Here is a 26,082-nt window from a genome sequence, read left to right on the forward strand (position 1 = left end):
TAATCAGTGTTAATGGGTAAGCAATTCTTGGTTGTAAATCCAGTCATCTTGCCTTTTGGAATATCATATTATAAGCTTTGTGGAAGCTATCAGATTCTGTGTAATCTGTGCCTATGCTTATGACATATGAATTGTATATTTCTTGCCACTTGCACTATTTTCTCCTTGACTGGGAAGCTCTTGAACTTGGCTATAACATTCCTGGGTGCTGTTATTTGGGGTTTAATGTTTAATGTAGGGTGTGATCTGTGGATTAATTCAATGTCTATTTTTCTCTCTTGTTTAAAAAATTAGGGTAGTTTTATTGGATAATTTCTTGTAATATGATCTAATATGATGTCTAGGCTTTTTTTGGATCCATTTTCTAGGTCCATTGTTTGTTTTGTTTTGTTTTGTTTTTAATGAGAAATTTCATGTTTTTAATTTTGGTCATGGCTTCAGGTAGTACAATAATACTTATATTGTCTCTCCTCGATCAATTTTCCAGGTCCATTGTTTTGTTTTTTGTTTTTTTTTTAATGAGAATTTTTGTTTTGTTTTCTTCTATTTTTTTTAATTTTATTTTGTTTTATTATTTCTTGATGTCTTCTGAAATCATTAGATTCTATGTGCCCAATTCTAGTCTTTAAAGACTGATTTTCATCCATAGTGTTTTGAATTCTCTTTTTCAATTTGGTCCATTCTGCTTTTCATGGTACTGTTTTTCATCATTGGACTCCTTCACCTATTCTCCCAGGAGGTCAGTTCTCATTTTTAATGTACTTATTGCTTCTTTTGATTTCTATTTCTCTATTTCCATTTGACCAATTTTGCCTTTCAAGCTGTTATTTACTTTTATATTACTTTCATTTATTTTTCCCATTTTTCTTCGGTCCTATTGGTTCTAAAATTCCTTTTTTAATTCCTCCAGTACTTGTGACCAATTTCCTGTTTTTTTTTTTTTTTTTGGAGAGTTTATGTGTATTTGCTTGTTTCTCCTGTTGCTTCTGTTTTTTGCTCTTTTTCTCCAAAAAAAATTTTCCAGGGTCAAAAACTGTCTTTGCTGCTGTTGGATCCTTTTTACCACTTGTGAACTAGAAATCCTGTCAGTTGTTGACCAATTCAATCTTAGCTTTTGCCTCACAGGGTTTTGCCTTGGGAATACCTTCACTTCCCTGTTGGAGGTCTGAGGACTGAGCCCAGTACTAATAGAGCTCTGATTCTCACCTCCAGGCCCTGATATTTCCAGGTGTAGGTCTTCAGTGTTTTGTTGTTGTTGTTGTTGGTGGTGGTGGTGGTGGTGGTGTAGCATGCTTCACAATTTTTTTGCCCTGAGGCTATCCTCACCATCACTGTTGCTGACCTATACTACCACAGAGTGAGTACAGTTCTATTGAGCTATTAAGCTTTGAATCTCACTACCAGGCCCTGGAACCTCCAAGGGTACTTCTTCAGTGTTTTTTCTTCAGTGTAGCATGTCCCCTAGAATTTGGAGATTGCCCTGGTCCTGCCTCTGCATCTGGTGCAGTAGTTGGGGGGGGGGTTGTTGGTTGGCCTGCACTTTTCATTGTTCAGTATTGCCCCCATTATAACATGAAAATCCCCTCTTACTGCTTACCTTTCATGCTGTGTCCAGTGGAAGAACCTCTTTACTCATCCTGCTTTGATGTCTATCCTTTTGAGACACTTTGTAATGATCAGATTGGAAAGAAACTCCAAGAAGCTTAAGGAATTTCCTGCTACTATGCTGCCATCTTGCCTCTGCCTCTTCTATATTTTTAAACTGAGAAAGAAGAGTGGGAATTATCATGATATGTGTCAAAAATATGCTTTCTTTCCTGGAAAGATTCTAGAGCAAATTGTTAAATAAGATTCAGAAGTGAAGTTAATGATTATAATGATCTATTAAAATCATAAAAAAATAATGCTCTTTCCAGATTAAACCCATTTTCCTTATACAACAGGGTTAATAGACTGGTAACATAGACTCTATATAGTATGGGTCAAAATCTTTCATTTTTTTCTATCCTACCCTTGTGAACAACAAAGAGAAATATGATCTATATGGCTGATATAGGTATTATATCCATATTAAGTGAATTTAAAACTGATCAGATGGAATTAAAAAGTTAATAATAAATCATGACTAGAGGGTTGTCTGTAAAAACTTGATTTTTAGGGCTCTTCAAGGCTATTTAACATGTTTATGATAAAAAATATGCTTCATTATTAGATACATAACATCTAGAATAAGCAACTTAACAGTTCCATCATACATTGCATGTTTGACCTTCATATCTACTTCTTTCACTTTTGGATACAACACTTTGATAATAAGTCCAGAGGCAAGAAACCAATATAATTAGAGGAGGAGAGATTAGGTTAGATGTAAACAGGGAATCAGGCTTATTTTAGCTGCTGAAGAGAAAGTCATATGACAAGACTGCCCAAATTTCTATCTTTGAGTATTTCAAAAGCTATCATGAAAAAAAGGGAATTACATTTATTTTGCTTGGCTCCAAATAAAAGAATGAGGAAATTAGGTAGAAGTCACATTTTTTTCATTTCAAAATAAGGTAAAGCATTCTGATCATTAGAGTTGCCTCACCAAAGATTGGGCTGCTTTGAGAGTTCTTGGATTCCCTTTCACTGTGAGATTTCAAGTGGAGATTGGAGAAGCAGCAAATTTCAATGTGAAAGATCTCTTTATGTAACTATGATTTAGACTTAAGGGTTTCTAAGGTCTTTTTCCAGTCCAACTTGGGAAATTAAGTAATTCTTTAAATAATGGATGTTTCTCTATTTCTAGCTTATTTAAAGGATAGGTCTAAGATTATTTTAATTTTTTGGTATTTGCAGGGCAATTAGAATAGAATAGACTTAAATAAATAGTTAGAACTGATGAAAATATTACATATTTGGCATGTCAATTAAAATATTTCATGGTAGATTTCATAATTTATTTCCTGCAAATACCTTTCATAATTTGAGAACCATAGTGAATTAAACTCCCTATAAATAGTTTGCCTGTTATCTAATAGCTTGCAAAGGTAATTATTGTATAATTAGTAAATGTCTTATTTATAACATATACAAGCACTAACTGTAAATCAATTCACATTTCCTAAACTTTTTGACCACTGAGTTCCTGTATTCACTATTAGATACGGAGATTTCTTTCTGTGTCACTTGAGCCAGCATCATGCTACTGCATTCATTGTATGAAAATCACAATCTGATGTGCAGAGAGAGAAAATTATGTAGTGAACTGATGCGTTTATTTCTCATGCCCCATGTCAAATTAAAACAATAGGAAATAAAAATGTTTGGTCATCACTTTTGACATTGCCTAAACATGACCTAACAGTGATTTATAAGGTAAAAGTGAAATAAATAGCTTCTAATTTATTAAAAGCAAAATGAAGCAAAATTCCATTGTTTCCTTAGACTTATAGTTACATAATCTTTCTATATCTTTGCATCATCACTAATCTTCAACTTCCATTCACACAAACCTTTGACATCCTCCAAATGATCTTCTTCTAATGGCTCTTGGGACCATAAGAAAGTTAAATAATATGTGGGTTGGGGTAGCCCAGCCCCTCTGAAGAGATATGTGAATTACATTTGATCATCTAAGTTATATTTCTTATGGAACAGCTTTTAGTGCTTTTGATAAATGATATTATTATACACTTTTACCCACTTTTAATTATCCCTAATAACCCCAAAAGGCTTAGATGTGTTTTCAACCCTATTCAAAGTGGCTCACTGGCTATTAAAGGCTAAGAGCCTCTGACTGAGAGGCATCTTGGCAGCGAACATGGGTAATTATAGACATTCCTATTGTAATTCGTAAAGCTATTAAAACATCTAATCTTTCTTAGCTTTGATTTTAAGACATCTAAAATTGGCCAGTTGGGATGGGAGTTTCTTGAATTAAGCATTAGGTCATAAGATCTCTAACCAAAGGCTTAACTGTGTTCTATGATGTAAAAATACAATTGAGCTACTTCTGAAACATAAGCTAATAAGTCTTTGTTGAAGACTTAATTATTCCATTCTCCTCTACATTTTTATACTTTGTTCTACAGACACAGAAAATATTATATTTTTCTATGTATTGTGTTCCAGTTTGAAACTCTGCTAGATATAAAAATCATCTTTTTTCTATTCTCTTCATATCTTCATTTTGAAATGTATCTTTTTTTTTTACTAAGTATCTTTTTTACCCTATCCTCACCTCTGCAATGTATAGTATAGAAATAATACTGAATTCCACTTTTCATTCATTTCTCCAATTTAATTGCAGTCTGAAAACTTCTTGTGCATTTATCCTGGCAGGTCAGGCTATTTGTTCAAAGGTTTGGCCACTATTCTCAGTGTTTATAAAAGTAAGATTGTTGGGGGGGGGATAATATCCATTACTCACTACTGTCACTCTTATGAACCACCAGTTTTCAAAGACTAGTCTTCTGGGTCTCTCTGCTCTCCTCCTAGGCAAAGTAGCTGGACTTGCAGGATTCTTCAATTGGGTCACTGAAGCAGCATTAAGACCCTAAGCTTGGTACCTACAGAATTTCCTATATGAATTATTCCTTTAGCAGGACTCAGTAGTAGCATTAGCTCTTTCTGAAAAAGTATCCCTAAGTCAAAAATCCAAAGAAATATTCTAGTCTGCCAAACAGGCTCTGAAATTTTTCCCAATCTGAAGATTGTAGAAAAGAGCAAGGCAGTCAAATCGATGAGGAAATTCAGCACTTTAATCTGTATAATGCATTAAAGGGAAATATATTCTAACCTTTCCTTTTCTAGGCCAATTCTTAAAATATCTGAAGATTCTTGTCTCCTTAAGTTAAATCAAACAATATTTTTTTCCCAATGAGATAAGTTCATAGAAATGGCCACAAAAAAGAAATCTCTCTGCTGGAAGAACTTACTCTTCCTTCCATGCTTCTCTCCTTTAAGCTACTCTCTTTCTTTCTTTTCTATACAGGCTTTCCATGGCTTCTTCCTCAACTGCTGTCTATTTGGTTACCAACAAAGCAAGGTCTACTGGTATAAAATGACACATCTTTGTCTTAGTGTGATAAATCAGCATTCATATTTGCATGATGCACATCACAGATAGACACAGTTATCCCTTAGTTAACAAAAAGTCTAGTTGTCAGTGTTTCCCATCTATAAAACAATAAATAATAATATAAAACATTATTATTATTGAGTCACACCCAACCCTTCATGTTCCTGTTTGATGTTTTATTGGCAAAGATATTGGAATAATTTGTCATTTCCTTCTTCAACTAATTTTTTCAGAGAAAACTGAGGCAAATGAGTTTAAATTACTTGATCAGGACCACCCAGCTAGTGTTTGAGGTAAGATTGAAATCAGGTAGATGAGTCTTCATGATTTTAGGCTCTATACTCTCTGTCACTGTGCCATCTAACTGCTCCATAAACCATTATAGATAAAAAGAGTATAGATAATATAACATTTTGTCTGTGCATGTGCTCATACTTTGTTTTTGATCTAGATTCCCAATTTCAGCTCTGAAGAGAATTTCCAAGGAGTTAATTCTCTTAGCAATGGAGATCAGCATCAACTCCTCAATTTATGGTCTTAGAGAAAGTTATCTGGGGAACTAGGTTTATGGGACTTGACTAGAATCACACAGTCAATATGTGTAAGAAGATGGAGTTGGCCCACAGGACAGTTTTTTTATCCACTACCCATCACTTCTTAAAACATAATAAACATTATCATGTTTTATTTTCCATTTTTTTGAACTTTCCAAATTTTCCAAATGAATTTTCTTCATTCCAAATCTATGAATTTTCCAAAATTATAGAAAGGAATGGGCTCCTGAACTTCCTCTAGTCAAAGTCTAACATCAAAAAACAATGAAGCTAAAATAAGAGGAGATAATGTGTTCAGTATCTATTAACTACAGAGATAGTTTCAGGAACCATCTCTTACAATTCAAATTTGTATTTTTTACACACACAGATCTTGCTTTGTATTAACTCATAATGTTGCATGAAATCTATTTGATACATTAGAATATCTAAAATTTCCTATTTTATTTTATGCTAAGTAAAATGTCACTTTGACTTTCTTTCATTTATTTATGAACACACATAGGTAAACCAAATCATTTTTTCTTAGAATGAAATAAAAATAACTACCAATTAATAATTAAAATTTAGCCAGCATCTGGCATATTTATGTCTTCTTCTGCTCCTTTTACTTTCTTTACTACATGGCTTTGGTTTCTTGTCTCTATTTTGAAAGTATTTCATTCTATATGATAAGATTATGAGTATTCAGTACAGTTAAATTTATTTAAAATATTGTTCTTAAATTTTTATGGTCATATAGCTGAGTGATTATAGATAATAGATTTTCTGCAGTAATGACCTAGTTATACTACAGGGTTGTGTTTTGTTTTGTTTTGTTTTTTTGTAGAATTATACATTGAATTCTCAAGGATATTTGGAGTTTTTCTATTTGTAGGTAGGGTATTCATATGTTATTATTAAAGATAGTGAATTTACAATATATAATTCTGTCTGATAGCACATATCTTGCTAGATAATTTGGTATGTGCTTTTTAAAAAATGTATAATCTATACAATTCAATGCATGTAGCCTCCTTAGGGTAATCTTTCTGTCATTTCTGGTGGTAATGTCTGTTCCAAAAATTTTTTTAGCATGAATCCTTTTTTTAATAATGATGATGAAAATAGTAGTTAATATTTATATAGGGCTTACTAAGTTCCAGGTTGTGCTAAGCATTTTACTATGATCTCATTTAATTTTCAAAATAATATCCATTGTAAAGAAAAGGAAACTGAGGCATACAAACTTTAAATGATATGCCCAGGGTCATTCAGTTAGTGTCTGAAACTGGATGTGAGCTCAGAACCTCCTAATTCTTGACCCAGCTCTCTATCTACTACAAGTTCTAGATGCCTAAAAATATTTTTTAAAAATAGATAAATAAAAAATAAATAAGTAAAAATAGGCATCTGCCAGCTATTTGTTCAAATCTTTCTTTAATAACTTATTACTGGTTTGAGTCGTACATAGCACAGTGTCTGGCACAAAGTGCTATAAATTTGGCTATTATGACGATCATGATAGTGGCAATGATAATAATGTTGATATCATCCATTAAGCCCCCTCCTTTTGGATTCTACTTTTGGATGACAGAGAGTTTCGCAATTTCCATCTGGAGGTAAATTCAAAATCTAAAGTTATGTATTATCGATCTCCAGTACTTCTAGGTGAGATACTTGCTGTTAGGTCAAGAAACATTTCTTTAAGTTTTTCAATTGTTTATAACTTGCTCTGAGAACATTTTAAAATCCTCCTCCTTTTTTATTTATTTATTTTTAGGTGGAAGTATTCCTCTTACTCCTGCTGACTTGAGGGTAAAAGGTTCTATTTTACTATTAGATTCTTTTCACATTGCACATTAAGACTGGTTTTGAAGATGTGTTTTCTCCCTTTTTTTAATGCACAAGATCCTCCACTCAGTTGTGCGAATACAAAGTAAAAAGTGAAACTATCCTTATAATCAAATAACTGGTTCCTTTGGAGTACAGAACCATCAATATATAAGGTATATATTAGATATACATGAAATAGATACAAGATTATTTAGCAGAGGTTCCTAACAACTGAAAGGAAAAGGAAAAGCTTCACATAGAAGGAGCCATTGAAATGAATTGTGAAGAAAATGGGGAAGAAGAGTTGAGGAGGGCATGGGCTCTAGTCATCAAGAGGACAATCAGGGCCAAAGGAATTGGGGCAGGAAATGGAATGTTGCATATGAACAATATGCTTGTACCATAGATTGTGTGAAAGAGAATAATGGATAATAAAGAGAAGTTGGGGTGAAATTGTGAAAAGGTTTAAATATTCAGCTGTGGAGTTTATATTTGATCAGACAAGTACTATGAAGTGACATGGGCAGATCTAAACTTAAAAAAAAATTACCTTGGTAGCTATTCATAAGATAAAATAGTGAAGCACAGCTTCAGTCAAAGAAAACAATTAAGAAGCTATTGCAATGGTCTTGCAAAGAAGAGGTCTGGGCTTAAATTAGAGTGTTGGAAATGTCAGTACCCACATGTATACATACAACAGAGAGGACAGTTTTGTTTTGTTTTGTTTTCTTTAAAAAGTATTGGAACATTTCTTAAAATTGTAATATCCCCCACACACCCTCACCACCACTAAATTGTGATCTCCTTGAGAGTAAGGCTGTCTTTTTTGCCTTTTTTTGTATTCTGAGCACTCAGCACACTTCCTGGGACATAGGAGGAACTTAAATAATGCTTGTTGACTGACAGAAACTAAACATATCTCAGTCAAATCCAGTCAATGAGTCTATATATATATATATATATATATATATATATATATATATATATATATAAATTGTTTACTAAGTGCCATACCTCAACTGGTGAATACTTAACTAATGTTTCAAATGCTGAAGATAAAAATAAAAAATGACAGTGCCTGTCCTCAAGGAGCTAATACTCTAATGAAGGAAGACAACATAGAAGAATAGAAGAAAACTGAATGTAGAGCTTTTGACTATGACACATGATCTCTTACTATTGAAGGAAGATCAAATTAAATGAGGAAATGAGGAAATAAAGTCCAATTCAAAAGGCTATACTCATGTACCTTTTAAATATCTTCATCATTGATCATTAACCAATAGCTCAGGAATTAGAGAGTTATTTTTCTCCATTTAAAACTGCATTACTAGTGTAATATAAGGAACATTTTCTACCCAAAGTATTCAGCCATTGCTTATAGGAATAACTTGCAGGGTACATGAGTTAATTCAACTTTGTTAGTGCTCTAACTTGCTCCTTCTAAATACTAAAAATTTCCTGCCTCAGCACTGACCCCAATTCTATTAGGAACCATCTATAATTGGGGCCATGCACAAGTCATCCCCAACCTACTTCCAGGTCATTCCAGTTAAATTAATTAGCCAGTGCTTAATTCTTTATTTTGACCCTTGGAGGGCAACTGATTCAAAAAGTCTTTTCCAATTCTATCCAAGCAGAGATTTCTATCTAATATAATTCCTCAGGTGGCTAATCAAATATTTCACAATCAGTCCCAGTTAAAGGTTGCTTTTTCTATTACCCCCAAACTTTCTAGGTCTTTACCCTTTGAATCTGTTTTTGGCTTTATTCTTTGAAAGAATTATGTAAGCCAGGGCTTAGTTAGAAAACTATTCTAACCTGATAAAATTAGTAAACTTCTATCCCTGAATTTCCTATATGTGATGGTAACTCTATTTTTAAAGTCTATAAAAAAGAGTCCTTTTGACCATATTCTATATCTTATATTAATTAAAGAAACTATCCAAACTTCTACTCCCTATTTACATAGTTTAAACTTTATTGAGTCTACTTCTATTGATTCTGTCATTATCCACATGATGAGACTATATTTATCTTTATGTAACTTAGTCCTTCCTTGTATGCACAAATCGTAGGGACGTCTGCTCAGATGCTTGATGGGTCTAATTTTTTTTTGTTTTTTTTTTCCCCATCCTTTATCTTTCTTGTCATATTCAGATATAAACAGACTCCAACTGATGAATACCTAACTAATGAGCAATTCATCCATATGTCCACTGTTACCCTCACTTCTTTCCCCTATATCTACATGTGAAGACTAATAATAGGAAATTTTTATAAATGACACTACAGACTTCCCACTATGATCTACATTTAAGTATTTTCCCACATTACTCCTCCTAAGGCTCCTGTCACTAAGGCTCAACTATTGTCCTAATCATTAGCAGTGTTGTGATATCAAGGTGACAGGTCTGTCCCAATAATGAAGACTCAGACTCTTTCCATGGCAGGAAGTGGAGTTTTATTGGCTGGATTCAGTAGCCTGGTCTCATGAGTCAATGGGATTTTCTGTGGTTTGGGAGATTGTCTCATATCGGAACTAGAGAAACCAATTCCCTCCTTCCTAGAGAATTTCTTGCTTATTCTAGGAATTCACCTAGGAATGGGGATTTCCACTGGGAAAAACTCAGCAAACGACTGGGGCAGAGGTGGATACTTTTTCAGAAGGAGGTATGTTTTGGGGGGTTACAGGTCAGAAAGGTTACTTTTGGACACTCTGTGCTCCTAGAGAGCCTGCAAGTCATTAGGGGTTTCCTTGTAACTGCTGGATTAGGGATTATGTCTGTATTAACTTTTTTTCTTTCTCTTATTAAAAGCCTATAGCCATCTGCCTGTGTATCCTGTTGGACTAGGAACAGAGTGTGTGCTGACTTTTGCCTTTTTGCTGTGATTACATTGGTTTTGACCTCCCTCAGAAGCAGTAGTAGCAGTAGTGGTGGTGATGGGAGTAGTAGTAGTGGATGTCATAATATGTTTTAAGATTTGTAAATCTGTTTATTAATATTTCACTTTATCCTTGTAATATTTGTTGGGAGAGATGGGGAGGATATGAAAAACCAAAGGATAAAGGGAGGTTTGTAGCAGGGTATGGAGGAGTTGAGGGGAGAGAGGGAATATTGCCCTGTGAGGCAAAAGAGAGAGATGCCCCCTGCCGAAAGGAAGCAGCAGGTGTCCAATAAGGACTATTTGTCGTTGAATGACTGAACTGATGTTCAGCTCCCTCTTTGCACAGAAAAGATAGTCCACTTATCTGACTGCAAATTCAAATAATATAAAGTTTAATAACCAGTTGGGATTGGAGTTTTTTCCTCAGCTTTTGGAGCAGAGGCCAGGCCCAACTGGCTGGTGGTAGGTTTCTCCCACTCCCGTCTACTCTATATCTGTCCTCGCTTTGTCTAATTCAGAATCTTAGCAGTAGACAGAAAGCAAACAAGAATAGTTCTAACCTTCAGAAGACTGTGTCTTCTGGGCTGAACAGAGTAGAGGTACTCCACTCCAGACTGGGCTGAATGAGCTCCTCCCTTCTCCAATACCAGGAAGGAAGTAAAGCCCAGAAGGAAGGAAGTACTAGTCACAAGACCCAACTGCCACTCCCAGTTGGCCCTTTCCCCCACCAATTGTCAGTCTTGTTTCCTTTCCACAATTATCTCCTTTTTTTATTGTGACCTTCCCAAGGTCACTTATTTATATTATAGTTGCCAATTTACTAAATCTACTCTAAGGAATTCTTTGCAAGAAAGTTTGGGTGAGGGTAGTTTTGGGTTTTACAATAAATTCAATATAATAAGTGTTTAAACAAAACCATTACAAGAAATTTGAATCTTAGTGCTAATACTACTTTTGCTAAGTTAACTAAAACTAATACATTATTCATAGAAATTATTTACATGTAATGCAACAATATACATTGTTCCACATCCTGATGTCAGTCAAATAGAAATATCTATTGATGTTTCTATTTGCCCAAGACCTTATTGAACTAATAACTATACAGATATTTACATTTTGCATAAATACAATTTCAGACACTTGTTTATATAAACAAGGTCTCTCAATATGTCAGTTTGTGATTTTGGGTTTTGTGTCTAATAGTGTTGTGTTGAATTAATACTTATCAAGTTTCTTCAGATTTCCACTTCTCATGTTGACTGATGGATCTCTTCTTTCTTCCAAGTTATGTAGTGATGCATGCTATTTCCCTAAAATGTGAAATTACATTTGTTTTATTATTTCAACATACTCAGTCTTACATATAAGTCTACTTTTCGATTTGTTGAATGACTGAACTGATGTTCAGCTCCCTCTATGCACAGAAAAGATAGTCCACTTATCTGACTGCAAATTCAAACAATATAAAGTTTAATAACCAGTTGGGATTGGAGTTTTTTCCTCAGCTTTTGGAGCTGAGGCCAGGCCCCACCGGCTGGTGGCAGGTTTCTCCCACTCCCATCTACTCTATATCTGTCCTCACTTTGTCTAATTCAGAATCTTAGGAGTAGACAGAAAGCAAACAAGAACAGTTCTAACCTTCAGAAGACTGTGTCTTCTGGGCTGAACAGAGTAGAGGTACTCCACTCCAGACTGGGCTGAATGAGCTCCTCCCTCCTCCAACACCAGGAAGGAAGTAAAGCCTGGCAGGAAGGAAGTGCTAGTCACAAGGCCCAACTGCCACTCCCAGTTGGCCCTTCCCCCACCAACTGTCAGTCTTGTTTCCTTTCCACATCTTTAAGATGGCTTTGGCAGTTAGGTAATTATATAGGTACTTTTACATCTGAGGAAACTGAATGGAAGGTTGTAACTTATCCAGGGTTATATGACTAGTAAGTATAGGAATAAGGATTTGAAAACAAGTCTTCCTGACTCTGTGTCTAATGCTCTATTCACTGTCGAATCTGAATGCCTCATTAAGAGTCCTCCAAGATACCCCAGTCCCCAATATTAGCATCCTTATCCCCTGCCCCTGGAACCACAAAAAGTGGCAGTCAAAGATATTTGGATTTCTGGCATTGCAAGTTAGATGGATAGATCCCAAGTCAGAAAATAATTTCGCATAGAAACATTGTATTACAGAAGGCAGTTATTTCTTTAATACACTTTATTAGAAATCAATTGTAATTTAAGTTCTTGGGGACTACCCTATTATCATGTGGCATATTATAGCCTTAATATCTATTATTTAATATCACATAATTATATAATGTGACAAATTATAACCTTTATTTCTAGTTAAGTTAGCCACAAGCACTTACCATATAAATCTAAGATGCCCCATTAGTATAGAAAGCCACATTCCAAGAGAGACAATTTGAGTATAGCCTCCAACTCAAATAATCACAATGCAAGTAAGCCTGAACCTGGCTGAAGCATATTAAAAACATTTTAATCTCTCTAGAAATATTCAGAAATAGCTCTATATCTAGTTGAAAAGCCATTTATAGATTTGATTCCTATCCCTTAGAAGATGAATAAAAGTAGTAAGAGACAAGATAAGTTTTAAACTATATAGGAAAAGTAGATAGCAAGAGGCCTTTCTCAGGGATATCATTTAAACTTAGAAGCAAAACTTTGTTCTGCCTTTTTCAACACCCAAAGTGGTTGAGCTATGAGCCATCTTCTATATAGAAAGGATTGAGACACTAATTTGGGGGAGGAAGGGAGAAATGAAGGAAAGACTGTGTGACAAGGAAATCACTTTAAAAGACTGATATATATTAATTTAAGGTCGCCAAGGAATTCAGCTATGTAATTCCTTAATGAAAACTCAAGTCAGCAGTGAACCTTTTATGGAGTTTAATTACAAACAGGAGGAAGAAAAGTATTAGAGAGAGAGAGAGAGAGAGAGAGAGAGAGAGAGAGAGAGAGAGAGAGAGAGAGAGAGAGAGAAGGGAATAGGGCTTAAATACCCCCTCTGTTTAGGCTGGGCCAAAAGGCCCAAGCCCTTAGATAGCTGAGGCAAAGAAAAGAGATCAGTCCCTATCACTCACGTGACCAAAATGGAGAAACAGTCTCAGGGGCCTCCACCTCCAGCTTCCTTCAGAGCAAGCTTCTCAGAGCACAACCTCTCAGAGCAAAACCTCTCCAACCACCCCTCAGTCCTCAGACCCCGCTATCTTTAAGGAAACCATCCAAGTTCCCTCCCCTCAGTTCTCACATCTACCAATCACTGTCCATGTCTTCCCTGTGCCAATGGTGGCTCTAGCTTAACCCAGGACCACCCAGAGGTCTGTGGCTTTGCACATGTCTGTTGAAGGTCATATTCTCAAATAATTAAATCTTGATCCTTTGCTGCAGCCCTTCCTAAATCCTGTTACCCTGAGTAGGGTGGAGATTGGAAGTTCCAAGACCTGGTTCTGTCATTCCAAGTATCTCTATTGTATCAATTCTAAAATCAATCATGACTCAAAGAACTTCCTGTTCTATGCTTAAGCATAGGTCAAAGCCCTTTCCATTGTTCAGCAAAAGGTTTCTGACCTAAGGTAATCTTAAGTAGGGAGGAGAAGGACCCTCCCATGACAAAGGGGGGGGTCACATTCCAATAGACTATCAGTAGGAAATTTTTCAAGAATGAAATTTCCCAATGGTGAAATTTCCAACATTTATAAGTCTAAGAAATTTTAAGGTTTACAATCCCCCCCTGATGATCATTGGGAGACTAGTCTCCCCATTGGTCATTTAACATAATCATTTTGTAGTTCTAAATGCACTTCTAACTATAGATATACACAATATTCAATTTTCTAAGAGAAATTAGAATAGTGAGAGAGGAAATAGAAAAGAATGCAAAACCAATGTTTTGCTAGGTGCATTGACAGAAAGCAAAATTAGGGGCAGTCCCTTTTGGCATAAATGTGTACAATTACAATAAATGTTCAATCAAAAGTTCAGTCCAATCAATCGTATCCAAAATTCATTCTTGATCTTCTTGATGAAGTGTAGGTTTTCGGCATCTTTCTGCAACAGTTCATTCTCTGGATATAAAAGTTTCAAGCTTCTTTCTTGAAGATCATTTCTTGAACAGAATCAAAATCTTTGATTTTTTTATAACAGTAAAATCTTAAACAAAATTCAAAATTCTTGGATTTTTATAAAAATACAATCTCAAAAAAATTCAAAAATTCTTAGAATTTAAATTAAAATACAATCTTAAACAAAAAAAATTCAAAAATAAAAAAAAATTCTTAGATTTTAAATTAAAATACAATCCCCCCTGAAGTAAGTATTAAAAAAAATATCAAGTTTAGCTCAGAATGCAATGTTCAGTTATGGGGGTGTATGTGTCAAATATCAAAAGAATAGAAAAATAATCAAAAACATAAGAAAAATTCAAAATAGACCTTGCATAGGTCCAGTTTAAAGTAATTTCTATCCCACAAGTATGTAGGACAGAATGCAGTAATATTTCACTTAGCCATTTGTAGCCAAGACTACAGGAAGTTGCCATAATATAAGAAGAAAAGAATTAGAATTCTATTTTGATGGGGAAATGTCATTCCCTCATCTGATTTTTTTTTTCATTCAGGGATATAGGGAGCCAGCATGATAGTCAAGCTTTGTACTTGTTTGAGTACTTCATATAGAGTGTAGATACAAGGAAGTCCTACGACTTAAACATAACTTAAGAGTCGCAACCTCGAGTCTCACTTTAATATTTCTTGTGTGCTCTATTGGCACTATTCAGGTTTAGTCTGTGCTCCTTGTTTTTATCCCTTTTCCTGGAATCAGACAAAACATTAATCACAGTCCTATAATATTTTATCAATAAATGGCAGGTTCCCATAGTTTAAAGCTTTTAGGTATATATTGATATTATAGCAAGAGTATATATATTAACTTGTATTACTGCAGGGAAAAATAATATTAATATTAATTATGTGCACCTTCAGTACAAAAAATGAGAAAAAAATCAAATATTCTGATCAAAAAATAAAAGAAAATAAATAAGAAAAATAAGAAAAAAATCAGTAATTCAATATATTCTTGAAAAAACAGCATCCATTTGTCTATAGATTATTATCTCTAATTCATATGATAAGATAGAGTCACAATTCATATGATAGGATACAGTCACTCAGTCTCAGCAGAAGATGCTTTCTTCACATGTGAGCAGTGAATCCAAGAGACCCTTTCTCCAATCTTTATAGATGTTGGAGTAGTTAATAATATTTGGAATGGTCCTTCCCATGAAGGTTGAGTTGCTCCAGTTCACTTGAAATTCTTGATATAAACTTTATCTCCTGGGTTCAGGTCATGCAGAGAAAAGTCTAATGGTCCAGCTTGTACTGCAGCTCCGGATTCATGAAGTTCACGTAGTTTGTGCTGTAACTCCTGTATATAGGAAGCAATAGTAATATCTCCCCCTAATAGCGATGTATAAGCCGGGGAGAAAGGCTTAGCCTGTATAGGTGGATGTCCAAAAAGCATCTCAAATGGTGAAATATGTAAGTCTCCTCTAGGCCTGCTTCTAAGATAAAATAGGGCCAGAGGGAGAATTTCAGGCCATTTTAAATGGGTCTCAGTGCATAATTTGCCAATCATAGTCTTAAGTTCTTTATTCATCCTCTCCACTTGGCCTGAGCTCTGGGGGTGATATGGAACATGGAATTTTGGAGTTATCCCCAAGCAAGAATATATTTGATTTAAGACAGAATCAGTAAAATGACTCCCTCTATCGGAGTCAATACGTGCTGGTAGGCCAAAACGAGGAATAATTTCTTTTAAAAGTATCTTTGCAACAAAATCTGCTGTGGCTCGGGTCGTAGGAAATGCTTGCGGCCATCTGGTTAGTTGATCTACAATTACTAGACAAAATTTATAACGTCCAGCCTTTGGCATTGTTATGAAATCTATCTGTAGATGTTCAAAAGGTGTGTAAGCCAGAGGACATCCCCCAAAGGCTTTTCCACGATATGCATGTTGGTTATATGCCTGGCAAATAGGGCAGGCTGAACATACTTTAGAGGCTACAGTAGTTATACCAGGGGCTATCCATACTCTCTTGACAGAGTCCATGATGCCCTGGGTGCCAAAATGACCATTTTTATGAATAGATTGGCAAATTTGGTTATAGAAACTTCTAGGGAGCAGGGGTTTTCCTTCAGATGACACCCATACTCCATTAAATTGCTTTGCTTTAAATTTTTGTTTCCATTTTTCCACTTCCTTTTCATTATAGGAGAGTGATAAATTTAAATTATCAGTGGTTGTTAATGTTAAAATTAATCCAGGTCCTTCTATGGCTGCTAGTTTTGCAGCGGCATCTGCTCGGTCATTTCCTCTAGAGACAGGGTCAGAGCCACCTGTATGGGCAGAGCAATGAACTACAGCTAGGGCTTTAGGCAGTTTGAGAGCAGAAAGAACTTCATTAATAATTTCTGCATTAGCTATGGATTTTCCAGCTGAGGTTAAAAATCCTCTTTGGAGCCATAGCATCCCGACTGAGTGACAAATGCCGAAAGCATATCTAGAATCCGTATAAATTGTTGCCTTTTTATCCTTGGCAATTATACAAGCTTGTTTTAGAGCTATGAGTTCTGCTCCTTGAGCGCTAATGTTAGAAGGTAGTGAAGCTGACCATTCAGTGGCAAATTCTGAGACTACGGCAGCTCCAGTGTAACATATGCCATCCCTCATAAAAGAGGAACCATCGGTAAATAAAATCAGATCTGCATTGTCTAAGGGAGTGTCCAAGAGATTATCTCGAGGCTTTTCTGCCATGGACACTAATGTTTCACAGTTATGTAATGGTTCTCCTGAAGTGGGTAAATCTGGAAGCAAGGTGGCAGGGTTAAGAGTTGAACAGCGTTTCAAGGTAATATTTTCACTATTTAATAAGATTATTTCATACCTTGTAATTCTCTGATCCGAGAATGCCTGTGTTCTATGTTTTACCAATAATGCTTCAATCTCATGTGGGCACATTATTGTTAATGGACATCCCAATACTAAATCAACGGTTTTTGTTACTAGTAAGGCTGTAGCAGCTACTCCTCTAATGCATGGTGGTGCTCCTGCTGCTACTGGGTCTAGTTGGGCAGAATAATAAGCAATTGGGCACTGAGAAGGTCCCAAAGTCTGAGTTAACACACCAGAGGCTACTCCTCTTCGCTCATGCACATATAAAGTAAATGGCTTGTTGTAATCTGGGATGCCTAGAGCAGGGGCAGACATGATAGCCTTTTTTAAATCTGATAGAGCTGACAAGTGTTCAGGCTCTAATTTGAGGGGTTCAGGACCCGAATCCTTTGTTAATGCTATAAGGGGTTTAGTGATTTCCCCATAGCAAGGAATCCATTGTCTACAAAACCCTGTTGCTCCTAAAATTGCTCTAAGCTGTTTCTTAGTGGTAGGAGCACTCAATTTTTTAATGTTCTCAATTCGTTTTTGAGAAATATAACGAGCACCCGCAGTCAAGATGAATCCCAAATATTCTACTTTTTGGAGACACCATTGAACTTTATCCTTAGAGATTTTATGTCCTCTTTTGTGAAATTCCAAAAGAAGGTGTTTGCTATCTTCTTGACATGTTTTTGCATCTGTTGAAGCCAAGAGTAGATCATCTACATATTTGATTAATTTGCTATTTTTAAATGTTATATTGTCTGTGTCTTGGCTCAAATTTGCTCAAATAAGCTCGGACTTTCGACATAACCCTGTGGCAGCCGACACCAGGTATATTGTGAGCCCTTCCAGGTGAAAGTAAAAATATGTCTGGAGTTTTCATGTATTGGTATGGAGAAGAAAGCTGAACACAAGTCTACTACTGTAAAGTATGTAGCTGTTCTAGGAATAGATGAAATAATAGTATGTATGCCAGAAACTATGGAGTGTCTCTTTATAACATGATTATTCATTGCCCTTAGATCCTGTACAAATCTATAGAGGTGCTTGCCATCGGGCCCACTTTTTGGTTTTTTAATTGGCAGGATGGGCGTGTTGTATTCAGATTTGCAAGGGATTATTATTCCCTGTTCTATTAATGAGTTAATAACTGGTGTAATACCCTCAATTGCCTCCTTTGAGAGGGGATACTGAGGGATAGAAGGAGGTGGGCTAGATTTAGTTTTTATCTGCACAGGAACAGCTGACTTAAGTAAACCTACATCAGAAGAAGATGTGCCCCAAAGAGACTCCGGTATATCTTTAGGTATTGCAAAGACGGGATGCTCTTTTTTCTCCTGACTCTCTTAGAGAATTACAGGGAGTAAATTTAAAGATTCCTCGGGTACTTCTAATGATAATGAGCCATCTGGGGAGCAGGTTATTGTGGCTCTGAGTTTGCATAGTAGGTCCCTCCCCAGCAAATTTAAAGGGGAGTCAGGCATCAAAAGGAAGGAGTGTTGTACCTCTAGGGGTCCTACAGACACCATTCTAGCAGGAAGTCTTTTAACATTTTGGGTTATTCCTGATACTCCCATTACATTCTCTGAGCCAACAGAATAACATTGTAAATCAGGTGTTCTCTTTAATACAGACCAGGAAGCTCTGGTGTCTAATAGACAATCATAATAGGTGTTACCCACCTTTAAGGTAACATGGGGTTCATTAGTATGGGGGGCAGTGGATAAGGACAACGGATAGTAGGACATCAGGGTCCAGAAATCAAAGGTTTTATCCTCTGATTCCTGTGCCCCAGCCCCCCCCCCAGACACCATCATTGTGTTTGGGATATTCTTTGGGCACCCCCCTGAAGGGCACCTCTCTGAGGGTCATTAGTACCTCGAGTATTTTTGGATGAGTGCCATTTCTCATATATTGTTGTTGTTCATTATCATTATAATTTTCTTCATTTGGAGCATTGTCATTATTTTCCCAATTCCTATTTCTATAATTCTGGTTTCTAAAGTTCTTATTTCTATATTCATTATAGTTATTTCCATAGTCATTATTATAATTTCTAGAATTCTGGTTTCTATAACCATTATCATCATTTCTATAGTTATTATTTCTAAAGCTATTATTAAACTGTGTATTCCTTCCAATCATCTTAAGAAAGGTTCTACATTCCATCATTTTGTGGCCCTTCTCACAGAAGTGGCAAGTAATGGATTGATAATTGGATTTCTGGAGAGGGGCAATTGTCATTGGTTCATTATCATGCCTACTTTATAATTTAGTTTTCCTATCTATTAAATATCTTATTTTTTTCTTTATTTCCTCCATGTCATCATTATTTTCTTCCTCCTTTTCTTTGTTTCCCTTTAAAACATATATAGCTGTTTTTCGCAATTCTTCAAGGTCCATATCTGACCATCTTGGGCATTGTGTTCTAAAATAATTCCTAATTGCTTTGCAAGAGTTATTTACAAAGATCCTTCTAACTTGTCTTAAACTACTCTCTTTAGTTAGGTCCCAATCTAAGTATCTGTCCCCAAACTCGATTTTTCTATGCATAAATCTGGAGGGTGTTTCTTCTTCCTTTTGCTTAATTTTTTCAAGTTCCATCCACCCTATCTGTACTGTCTGCACATTCCTTCATTGCCGTGAGAATGGCCTCTCTACAACGGTATAGTTGTAGATAATCTTCAGGATTGTTAAAGTCCCATTCGGGATCCTGAGATGGCCAATGTGCTGCATTATGCCCCCGGGTTTTGTTGACTTGAGCAATTATTTTATTTTTTTCATGTTCACTTAAAAATGCCTGTAGTAAGTTCTCAATGTCCTTGTAAGACAGATTATACTGAAAAAATATGTCTCTCATCTTTTTTGTTACTAGAAAAGGATCTTGTTCATATGTGGGGATATTTCATGTAAATTCATTTATTTCTTGGGGAGTAAATGGTATCCTATGTCTTAAAGTCACCACATCCCCATTTCGTCCTATTTCAGGTACTTCTCTTAGAGGAAACAGGCCTCTAGTTGAATTTTGTACCTGTGGGTCAGTTTGACAAGGACAGGTTTCTCTAGGAGGACAAGATCTCCTTTGCGTTGGAATTTGGTTTTCTGTAGGAGAGGGAACACAAGAAACTGGGATTGCAGGGGAAGGGTTTTGGGGATTAAATTCAGTCAAGATTTGCACTGCACGAGAGAAGCAGTCTGTTAACTGGGCTATAGGGAAGGTGTTTTCCATCTCTATTTCAGGGAAGGAAATTTCCTCATTCAAAGGTTCAGAAACAGGTCTGTTTCTGGTAGAGTGGGTGTTTGCCAATTGATCCTGTAAGAAACATTTTAGATCTTCTAATTGGGCTTGCATTTTATCCTCAATTTTTTTTTATTTTAGCATCTCTAAATATAGTATTGAGGAGTACAGAAATGACAGTACCTATTAATATAAAAATTTGGAGGTATCCTGCATTCCTCAATGCCCCTAATTCTTTAGCTGCCATATAAATGTCAAAGAATGTAGTACTGATTTATATTTATATATATATATATATATATATATATTAATTATTTCTCTAACAGTCTTCACAAAACATGTGGGGAACAGGGCAAAGCAACAAACTTTCCACAGGGTTTTTTTTGTTTTTTTTTTCTAATCTAGGAAGTTGTTCCTTAAGGGAAAGGATATTTAGAAACAGCTCTTCCAGCCAGGACTTTAGGGTCCTGTTGCTGAGATTTAAAATAGTTGTTTTCTATCTAACTATCATAGTCACACAGCTGGGAAGTATCTGAGGTCCTATTTGAACCCGGGACCTTCTGTCTCTAGGCCTGGCTCTCAATCCACTGAGCTACCCAGCTGTCCCTTAAGATTAAAGGGAAGAAAAAGAAAAACTGCTGATTCCAATTTAACTTAAGGAGAAAAGAGAAGAAAGAAAAAGTTTGTTATACTCACGTGTTCTAGCAGCTGTGTCTTTAAGCCAAGTTTGCTGTTAAAAGGGACTAAGTGGTGAGACTGTAGAGTAAAAAGGCAAGGAATTTCAGAAGTTTATTGAGAGAATTCTTTAGACTCCAGTGTGGTCAGCCATAATGTGACAAGGAAATCACTTTAAAAGACTGATATATATTAATTTAAGGTCTCCAAGGAATTCAGCTATGTAATTCCTTAATGAAAACTCAAGTTAGCAGTCAACCTTTTATGGAGTTTAATTACAAACAGGAGGAAGAAAAGTATTAGAGAGAGAGAGAGAGAGAGAGAGAGAGAGAGAGAGAGAGAGAAGAGAGAGAGAGAGAGAGAGAGAGAGAAGGGAATAGGGCTTAAATATCCCCTCTGTTTAGGCTGGGCCAAAAGGCCCAAGCCCTTAGATAGCTGAGGCAAAGAAAAGAGATCAGTCCCTATCACTCATGTGACCAAAATGGAGAAACAGTCTCAGGGGCCTCCACCTCCAGCTTCCTTCAGAGCAAGCTTCTCAGAGCACAACCTCTCAGAGCAAAACCTCTCCAACCACCCCTCAGTCCTCAGACCCCGCTATCTTTAAGGAAACCATCCAAGTTCCCTCCCCTCAGTTCTCACATCTACCAATCACTGTCCATGTCTTCCCTGTGCCAATGGTGGCTCTAGCTTAACCCAGGACCACCCAGAGGTCTGTGGCTTTGCACATGTCTGTTGAAGGTCATATTCTCAAATAATTAAATCTTGATCCTTTGCTGCAGCCCTTCCTAAATCCTGTTACCCTGAGTAGGGTGGAGATTGGAAGTTCCAAGACCTGGTTCTGTCATTCCAAGTATCTCTATTGTATCAATTCTAAAATCAATCATGACTCAAAGAACTTCCTGTTCTATGCTTAAGCATAGGTCAAAGCCCTTTCCATTGTTCAGCAAAAGGTTTCTGACCTAAGGTAATCTTAAGTAGGGAGGAGAAGGACCCTCCCATGACAAAGGGGGGGGGTCACATTCCAATAGACTATCAGTAGGAAATTTTTCAAGAATGAAATTTCCCAATGGTGAAATTTCCAACATTTATAAGTCTAAGAAATTTTAAGGTTTACAACTGTTCCTTGAAGAGAACAGTCAAGGAAGCAAATGACTAGAAACTATTGTTCTGGAACACAAACTCCCAACTGTATTTTAACATATTATTACTGATGATTAAAAATTCTGAGACTGGATTCTAGGTAAGAAATTCAATTTGGGCTAGCAATAACCAATAAATTCATTGTCAATGATCAAAAACAAAGATATTCAGCATTTTAAGTCATTAAATACAATTTTGTAACCTCATTATTCACCTTTTGTCATATTTCTAATTGGTGAATACTTAATGAGGAGAACAATTTTTTATATTCTATCCCTGATTCCTTCTTGAAGATAGCAAAATCATATGCCTGACCCTAGGATTCCAATGTCTAGATAAAGAAATCATGTTTTGCTTGATTATGAGTGTCCACCACTCAACCCAATGCCCACCCATAGATACTGTGATGTCACCCCAAAGACTTACTTGGCTTGTACTTGTTCTTTTTAACAAAAAGTAAAAAAAAAAAGATGGAACTTACAACTTCTATTCCAATTTAGAAGATGCTCTAGAGCAGAGACTGTAAGAATATGTTAGGACAAAGGAATAAGGAAAGGCTTGAAATACAGACCAAACTTCAATGTGAAATAATGACTACATATATATGTGTATACACACACACACACACACACACACACACACATATATATGTGAATATCTATTTCATATGTATATATGAAATAGATATTCTCTTGACTTTTGTCTCCTCTGTTTTCTATAATTTTTACCTCTAATTGTTGTGGAAATGAAATATGTCCTAGGCAGCTAGGTGGCACTAGCAGTATATAAAGTACTAAGATTAGAGTTGGAAAGACCTGAATTCAAGACTTCAGATATTTGTGTGCTCCTGGCCAAGTCATTTAATACATGTGCTTCAATTTCCTCAACTATAGAGATAATAACCTGGGGCACCCAGTTCCCAGGCTGTTGTAAGAATCAAACTGGATAATATGAGTAGAGTGGCTATCATAATAGATGTTTAATAACTGTTTATTTCCTTTTTTCCTTCATAGGAGTTAGGGAAATATATCAGTTGGACATTTTTCCCTAAGCTGAAAATGTTTTCTAAATTCAGAATAATTTTAATAAAATTCTTTCTAGATTTGTGCCTAAAACACAGAATAATATTAATGTTTTCTTAAAAATTCTTAAGTTTTATCTTGAAAACAAAGGAAATTTGATGAAAACTCACAGCATACATTTGTTATACCTGGGTATGGGCATGCATAGTTGCTTGGATGTGTTTATCTGTGCATGCTTGCATACTTGCATGCATAGAAGAGTCATATGACATGCATTTTTCATACTTTCGTGGTCATATAAATTGTCGAAGGATAACTGGTAGACCTGAAAAAAATGAATTTCTCTCTGGAACTACTTGAAGGTCTTGAGGCAATATTATGTATGGTTTTAACTCTTCCTACTCTTTGGAGGTATAGTTACTTAATATTCACTTCAATGATTTTTCTATACAATATCTAAGTAATTATTTAACCAGATTTTCACCTAACAGGTGTGACTGTAGATTTAAATTATAATTATGATGCATTTACAATTAAATGGTGAGAATCACATTGGTGATACTGATTATCTCACTGGTCTCTGAAAATTAGCCTTTTGGTCTCAGAAAACCTGAGATTTTATTAAAGAAACTCAATATTTTGCTTTGACTTTATTTGATTTCTGATTCAACATTGATGCTATGGTTTAGAGGGAATTCAAACAACATTTCTAAGGTTGTTTCCCTGGGAAATCATTCTGTTTCTATAGAGTTCAAAGCAACTGACTTTAAAATTAACTTTGGAAAGTAACCTGTTTGCAGTTCTGTCCTACCTACCTTAGAAATATTATTTCTTTTTTAAAAAACTCTGTTCTAAGGGATTTACTTAATTAGCAACTCAATATTTCATACTTCTGATTCCTATTTTAATTTACTTTTAAAATCTACCATTATTCTCCTGATGATACATACTTGAAACTTAGAAATTATATTTAATGCCTTCTTCTACTTCTATCTTCACTCACAGTTACTCTACAAATCCTAATGATTCTTTTTTTGTGATGCTTCTTTAATTTATTACAGCTTTTCCATTCACTTTTCCATCTCTCTAGTCCAACTCCTTCTCATTTCATGTGTGGATTATTGTGCTATTCTTCTAACTGATTGTAAGTAGGAATATTTAGTCTCTCCTTCATACCACTGACAGGTTAATATCTTCTAATACCATTTTCATCAAGTCACTTAATCATATTCTTAAAGTCACACTTTTTACAAGCACACTTTCACATATCTTTTGAATAGAATACTATCAAGTTTTGCTACATTTTCTGCTAGATAAGTGACAAGTCAGCTGAGAATTATAACCACCTGGATTAATTCAGTGAATATTCCACCTGATTTTATTTGAGAAATATCTTCTGGAGTAGATTGCAGAATTTAGGGAAAATAGCCTAATTTTCACTTTTACCAGGTGACTTTAAGGTTATAAAAGTTACATTTTCATAATTCTCTCTTCTTATTAAGGACTCTTTCTTAAGATTTTTCCCTTCAGGAAGAATTTGAATATTCTCGATGAATTCCACACAATTATAGATTTAGAACTAAGAAATATTTCAGAGTTAATCAGTTCTTACTCTTTCATTTTATAATTAAATGAAACTGAGTCAAGAGAGGATAAGCAATTTGCCCAAGGTCACTCAAATAGTTTCAGAAGTGGGATTTGAAATAATATTTTCTTCATATATGCTTCATATATTAAATTTTCCTTTATACATATATATTATATATTAAAACTAATGTTCTTTCCACTGTTAACACTTTCAGTATGTCCTTAACTTAAAAATAATATGTCACATTCATACACTTAAAATTAAATAAATATATACAGGTTTCTAAGTCAGAATCCTTCACTGAATCTAGAAGCAGTATGAGACCATTTCTATTTCTGAGCAGGGCTCATTCCTCCCTCTCCAAATTCCCTACTTGCTTATAGAAATCCAAGAATCCCTTTTCAATATCTAGATTCTTGTGAGTGGGTGAGAAGGAGACAAAAAAATGAGAGGTGAAGGGAAAATAGGAAAAATCACCATTCTAACTGAGGGTATTAGATGTGTTGCTGTATTCTTCGGTAGAACATGCATTATCTTTTCCCTTTCCTACTTTGATGGAACTTAGATCTCACTGATGTGTGTACTCCCCTTAATCCAGTTCAAAACTCAGCCATTGATGTCCATCCTATGCACCTCTTACCTATAACCACCAATAAATCTTCCTCAGAGGAATATGTTTAGGGTTATTCTTTATATTGCTTGATATTCATTGTGTGAATGCTAGCTATATTATTACTATATGCTTATGCTTCATATAATAATAATGAGCTTATTTCTTATATGAAAATAATTAATAATAACTAATACTTACAATGTACTTTAAAGTTTAAAAGGATTTTAGGTCATAAAATTCATAGAAGTCTGTTGTTTAGTCATTTCAATTGTGTCTTACTCTGCCAGGTCCAATTTGTGTTTTTCTTGGCAAAGATTCTAGAATTGTTTGTCATTTCCTTCTTCAGATACAGAAGAGATTCCTACTTAACAACATGTTTGTTTTAGTTTTTTTTTTTTTTCATGGAATAATACTTAATATTGAACAGAAATACTTTTTTGTCCTTCAGTATAGGGCTAGCAAAATTTCAGGATGTTTTTATTTATTTGGGGGAGGGGTGTTTTTACTCAATTCACTCTTTTTATTCTTGTTGTTG

Source organism: Monodelphis domestica, chromosome 4 (assembly GCF_027887165.1).
Source record: "Monodelphis domestica isolate mMonDom1 chromosome 4, mMonDom1.pri, whole genome shotgun sequence".
Classification (NCBI taxonomy): Eukaryota; Metazoa; Chordata; class Mammalia; order Didelphimorphia; family Didelphidae; genus Monodelphis; species Monodelphis domestica.